We start from the raw sequence: 6,075 nt of genomic DNA, 5'->3' as shown, positions 1-6,075 counted from the left end.
GCCCACTCATTTGGACAACTTTCCTGCAAATCAATATGAAGATGAACTTTTGTTTAGATGAATTAATGATTTTATAGAATTCATGATTTGATCTAAGTAGTTTTAGAAAGTTAGGGTAAGATGTTTTTGTCAGTGGCTCTAAGGTAGAAAATCTTGAGAAACAATTGAAAGTTAGGAAAGGCACATTCTTGATAGTTGAGCTAGGGGCTTTTTGAAGTTGAAGAGCAAGAACAATAGCACAAATTAGCACTGGCTGATGTGACTGTCTCCCTGAAACTGGACAGGTTGTTCTGGTAATTATTGATTTCTTATACCCATTTTTGCCCTCAGCTGATATGATTTATTAAAAATTATTAATGAGTAGATGTGCACCTTGAGGATTTAAAGTAGAAGTAGCTGGTATATATATATACATATATACATATATATATACATATATACACACATATATATACACACACACAAACTATTAGAGTTATGACTCCTTTAAGATTTCTTGTGGGGATCTATGTGGGGATCTAGCTAGTATAAAGGCCAGTGCGGAGTCCAGCCCTTGCCACTATGAGTGGGACCTTAGTGAAGAACACAGAGATGGAAACCGAGATGTCTGGGACTCAGGACAAGGCTACAGCACATCACCATAGGCTGCTTAAAGGCTCAACTTGCTAACTTTTGAAGAGAACTCATTATTCCAAAAGGTGGCAGTGGTGGTGGGCCAGGAGAAGGTTTTGATGTGGCCAAGACCGGTGATGCTTGAGTTGGGTTTGTCGGTTTCCATCCGTGGGGAAGTCAACTCTGCTAAGTAACCTGGCAGGAGTGTATTCTGAAGTGGCAGCCTACGAATTTACTACTTTGACCACTGTGCCTGGTGCCATTAGATATAAAGGTACCAAGATCCAGCTCCTGGATCTCCTAAGTATTAATGAAGGTACCAAGGATGGGAAAATAGAGGTTGTCAAGTCATTGCAGTGGCCCATACATGTAATTTAATCTTGATTGTTCTGGATGTCCTAAAACTCTTGGGACATAAGAAGATCATTCAAAATGAGTTGGAAGACTCTGGGATTTGCTTGCACAGCAAACCCTTCAACATTGACTTTAAGAAGAAAGACAAGGGAAGGATTAGTCTCACAGCCACTTGCCCTCAGAGTGAACTTCATTCTGAAATGGCAAAAACTACTCTGGCTGAATACAAAATTCATAACACTGATGTGGCTTTACGTAGTGATGCCACAGTTGATGACCTGATTGACTTGGTAAAAGGAAACAGAGTTTATATCTCTTGTGTTTACATATTAAATAAAATTGATCAGATCTCCATTGAATAATTGGATGGGTTCACATCGTACCCATTTCTACTCATCATTGCTTGAATTTTGATGACCTCTTAGAGAAGATATGGGACCATCTAAAACTATTGAGAATTTTTACCAACCCAAAGGCCAGTTGCCGGATTACACATGTCCAGTGGTACTGCCTTACTCCAGGACCATGGTGGAAGATTTCAGTTTGAAGATTCACATAAATCTTATCAAAGAATTTAAATGTGCTCTGGTCTGGGGTCTCTCTGTGAAACAGAATCCTCAGAAAGTGGGTAAGGACCATACCTTGGAAGATGTAGACATCTTTCAGATTGTAAAGAAGTGAAACCCTGTTCCTATCTGATGGCCAGGCACAGCAGTGTTCCTTATGACCAAGTACCCTCCTCAACCCCTTCTGTCTTTGGCAGCCATTGGATTGGGATACAGGAATAGATATGGAGTCTTCCAAACTGAAACATCACTTTTCTTCTTCTTCTTCTTCTTCTTCTTCTTCTTCTTCTTCTTCTTCTTCTTCTTCTTCTTCTTCTTCTTCTTCTTCTTCTTTCTTCTTCTCCTTCTTCTTCTTCTTCTTCTTCTTCTTCTTCTTCTTCTTCTTCTTCTTCTTCTTCTTCTTCTTCTTCTCCTCCTCCTCCTCCTCCTCCTCCTCCTCCTCCTCCTCCTTCTTCTTTCTCTTTGAGATGGGGCCTCATATATTTCAGGCTGACCTGAACTGTCTGTAGCTGAGGTTTGCCTAGAATTCCTTATTCTTCCTGGTTCATCTCCCAAGTACTGGGCTTACTACTGTTCATATGTTATACCTCAGCAACACCACCTTGGTGTCACTTGCATTGAACTCTATAAAAACCTGGTGGGCCCATTAAAAAAAAAGATTCGTTATAAGATTACTTTTTAAGATAATTGATTCTTTCTTTATAACCACAAATTGCAGCCTCTCCAGTAAATAGAAGCTGCCTGAAATGATTGCCTTGCTTGCTTACACTTTGTTAATCTATAACAAGTTGCTTAGTTACAAATGTATGTGTGTTCTTGGGAATACTTTATTTTTCACATTTGTCTTTTTACCCATAATACATAAAACATTTGGTCATATGAGGGTATTAAAGAACATGTTTTTTTTTTTACATATTATCATTGTAATTGTTCACCTAAAGAAAAATATAATATAACCACGTTGTGATTTTTGTACTGCTTGAAAGATTTTTCTGGGATGTATAAGCACTGGGAGCTTGTTCATTGGAACCCTTTCAGGTTTGCTCAGTCTACCCCATATGTATGTGTGCATCTAAAATGGTTGGAGATTGCTTGTTGGAGCTTGTCTTGCTTCATCGTGTGTGTGTGTGTGTGTGTGTGTGTGTGTGTGTGTGTGTGTGTGTGTGTGTGGTCTCCTTTCTCCTTCTTGCCTTTTCTCTAGTTGTTGGCTACTATCAGTAGCAGTCCATGACAGGAGCCATCACCGTTGGCCCCGTCCAGAGAGCTCTGGCTCTCTGCCACTTACAGTCAGTTCTAGCCTATGCCGATTGCCACCAGCACGGGTTCCTCCCTCCCCCTTCTCTTTTTCTAAATTTCTTGCTGCCATCAGAAGAGGCTTATGACAGGCGCTATCAGCTTCTGACCCCTGCTGACTCTGTACCGGACCTCTGTGTACTCTGTAGTCATGAAGGTGTTGACATCCTGAGGAGGTTGCGCTTATGTATATAGGAATATTATACATATTCATACATGTATACATGCATATTTGTAACTAAAACTAAATAAAAGAGCCCGTGAATTTGAGAGCCCTGAAGTTTTCCTGATGAACTGTGTCTTCAGTAGAAGCCTAAAGAGACTGGTTCCCATGCCATCAAAATAGTGTATAAGGAGTAGCAGAATCAGGAATGGAGACGATCTTGCCAGTGAGTATGAAGGCAAGCTGAAAAAACCCAAGCTTCTTTGGGGCTTTCTTATCTGTGCTGTCACCAAAAAGTACTGCCCACATGTAGGATGTGATTTATTTAATCAAAACCCAAACCAACCAAACAAAAGAACTTTATCAAGAAAATCCCTTTTAAGTGTTTCCATTGGCTTGGTTTTTACTTGATTCTAGACCTAATTAGGTGATAACCAATTTAATCATTATAAATACCTGTCTTATAAACCTTAGTCATATATTGAATGAAACTAAATGTTCATTGTTATTTTATCCACATAAATTTTAATATATTTTATTAATTTATTCATATTACATCTCAATTGTTATCCCATCACTTGTATCCTCCCATTCCTCCCTCCCTCCCATTTTCCCCTTACTCCCCTCTCTTATGACTGTGACTGAGGGGGACCTCCTTCCCCTGTATATGCTCATAGGGTATCTACATAATTTATAAGCTTTCACAAAACTTCCCACAGATTTACATTTTCAAATTTAATCATTTACTCTTCTTCCAATAGCTATGATCACTCATTGAAAGAAAACTGAGGATAAGTATCAAAACATGGTCCAGGAAAGGAGTCATGTGAGAACACTCCAAGAAAACAAGACAAAACCTGGTGAGGGGCACACACCTGTAATCCCAGAACCCAGTGAGTCAGAGGCAGGTGGATCCCTGTGAGTTCGAGTCTCAGCTGGTCTATAAAGGAGTAGAGGACAGCCAAGGCTACACAGAGAAATAAACCCTATCTGTAAAGGCAAAAACAAAAAAAAAAAAAAAAAAAAAAAAAAAAAAAAAAAAAGAAAGAAAGGAAAGGAAGAAGAGAGAATGAAAGAAAGAAAGAAAGAAAGGAAGGAAGAAAGAATGAAAGAAAGAAAGGAGGAAACAAGACAAGAGTCTTGTGTTATCCATTTCTTCAAAACACAGAATTGTTCTTGGAAAGTTTTCATTCTTCTCCAAGAGATAGCAGATAGGCGTGAATTTATATTACACATACTGTTGTGCTTGATATGAAGCTACTCTATATTGAAATGTTAATTGCTTGCTCCCCAAGTCCCTTATGAGCAAATTTTCACTCACATATCCCAAATAACATAGTGTAAACCTAACCTCCAAAATTGCACCTGATTGGCAAATAAAGTACCTATACCTGGGCCAAGAAGGAAAGAGGTAGGTGGGGTTTAGGTTTGTGGACTTTTTATGGTCACAGAAGGACAGGGAGAGAGAGACAGAAAGAGAGACAGAGAGAGACACACACACACACACACAAAGAGAGAGAGAGAGAGAGAGAGAGAGAGAGAGAGAGAGAGAGAGAGAGAGAGAGACAGAGAGAGAGAGGAGAGAGAAGGAGCAGGTTGTCACTGGTTGGCATGAACCAGGAGACCAAAAGCAGTTTACTCTGAGAACTGGTCTGATGGAGCACGAACAGCCCAAGTGGAGGATGTGCAAATATTTTATGCTGTTTTTAGATTAAGTGACAGGGTAGCTTAGAAGGTTAATACCTTCCCAACCCCAGGTGTATTAAGGTTCATTAAAAATTTAACAGGTTTCTGTGTCCATTTATTTCTAAAACAGTGGCTTAAGGGATAATTGCCTCTTTAATAATTATATGAATCAATATTAAATATTAACAATTCCACAACACATAATTACTTTTTTTGTTATTCAATGAAGTATTTAAATCATATTTTATATGCTTCTGTGTATAAACATGCTTTTGCCACGTGTGGCTTGTCCTTGTAATTGTATATGAGAAATTTACTCACGTGACCTTCATTAACTCTCAGAGTATAAATGGTTATGAGTAAAGTGGAATATTACGTGAGACTTTATCTGCTTCACTTGTCAGCTCCATTCTCCCAGGTCCCACCACCTCTTGAACAATGACAGTGAGAACACGCAATTTATTTGTAGATGAAAGAAAGAATTTAAATTAACAGGTCAAACTACTTTAATACTATAAACATCTACAAATTCTCATGTCTATTATTTTCTGCTGTGCTTAACGGGTTATTGAGTCTAATATGCAAGAATGAAGTTGCAATAAACAAAAAGAGCGCAAGGCAAAAGTCATATTCTTTTACATGTGCATTTCTAAAACTGGTAGAGTGATAGCTTCTGCACTGAGTAGGGAACAGAGTTAAAATAATTTTAACCTTTGTGGAGAAGGAATGGTAGTTAATATTTTTAATTTTTGTTATTTAAATATTTTATTGGGGAATCCGTGTCTTTTTTGAATTGTAAATGTTGCTTCTGTTTCCTCAGATGAGTGGATCAGAGGAGAGCTGTTCCTAATCTGTACGAAACATACATCTTGGGCTGAGCCCAGATCATTTCTTTTTCTGTGCTAACTATCCCTAGACCTAGGCCTGGAAACTTCTAGTCTTTATACAATCTCTACAAATTGGAACCTTGAAGGCTTCAGCTTGCAACCTCCTGCTAACCTAGGCCTAGATTGTTTCAGCCTCTGAGACTTACTGCTGAATAAACTAATTCTTTCCAGCTCTTACTGATCTTGTGCTGGCTGGTTCAACTCAGCTGTTCTGGCCCAAACTCCTCTCCAAGTTGACTGATTCAATCTGGCTTCTCTCTCAGCTTCAGACTAATTTCTCTGCTTGGCCTCAAGCAACCTCTGGCAATATGTTCTAATCTTCTTGCTCCTTCTCATTCCTTGGCTTTGTTTCTCTGCAACCTTTCTCTGTAACACTGTCCTGGTAAAACTGCCACACACACACACACACACACACACACACAAATCCTATTCTTTTTCCTCCTCCTCTTTTTCACTCACTACCCTGACTTTAAATAGCCTCTGTGTGGGTCTCACTAGAGTTGGGCATATCTTA

General features: G+C 39.0%; 1 pseudogene across 1 annotated transcript; it reads left to right on the top strand.

Moving 5' to 3' along the window:
* Positions 1-561: 561 nt before the first annotated feature.
* LOC311596738 (developmentally-regulated GTP-binding protein 1-like) lies at positions 562-1,647 on the top strand (annotated as a pseudogene). The gene has a single exon. The product of its transcript is annotated as a developmentally-regulated GTP-binding protein 1-like (transcript).
* Positions 1,648-6,075: the final 4,428 nt, after the last annotated feature.

Source organism: Acomys minous, assembly GCF_964271855.1.
Source record: "Acomys minous genome assembly, chromosome: 1".
Taxonomy (NCBI): domain Eukaryota; kingdom Metazoa; phylum Chordata; class Mammalia; order Rodentia; family Muridae; genus Acomys; species Acomys minous.
The sequence above is the reverse complement of the archived record's forward strand: the minus strand, read 5'-3'. Positions and strand labels throughout refer to the sequence as shown.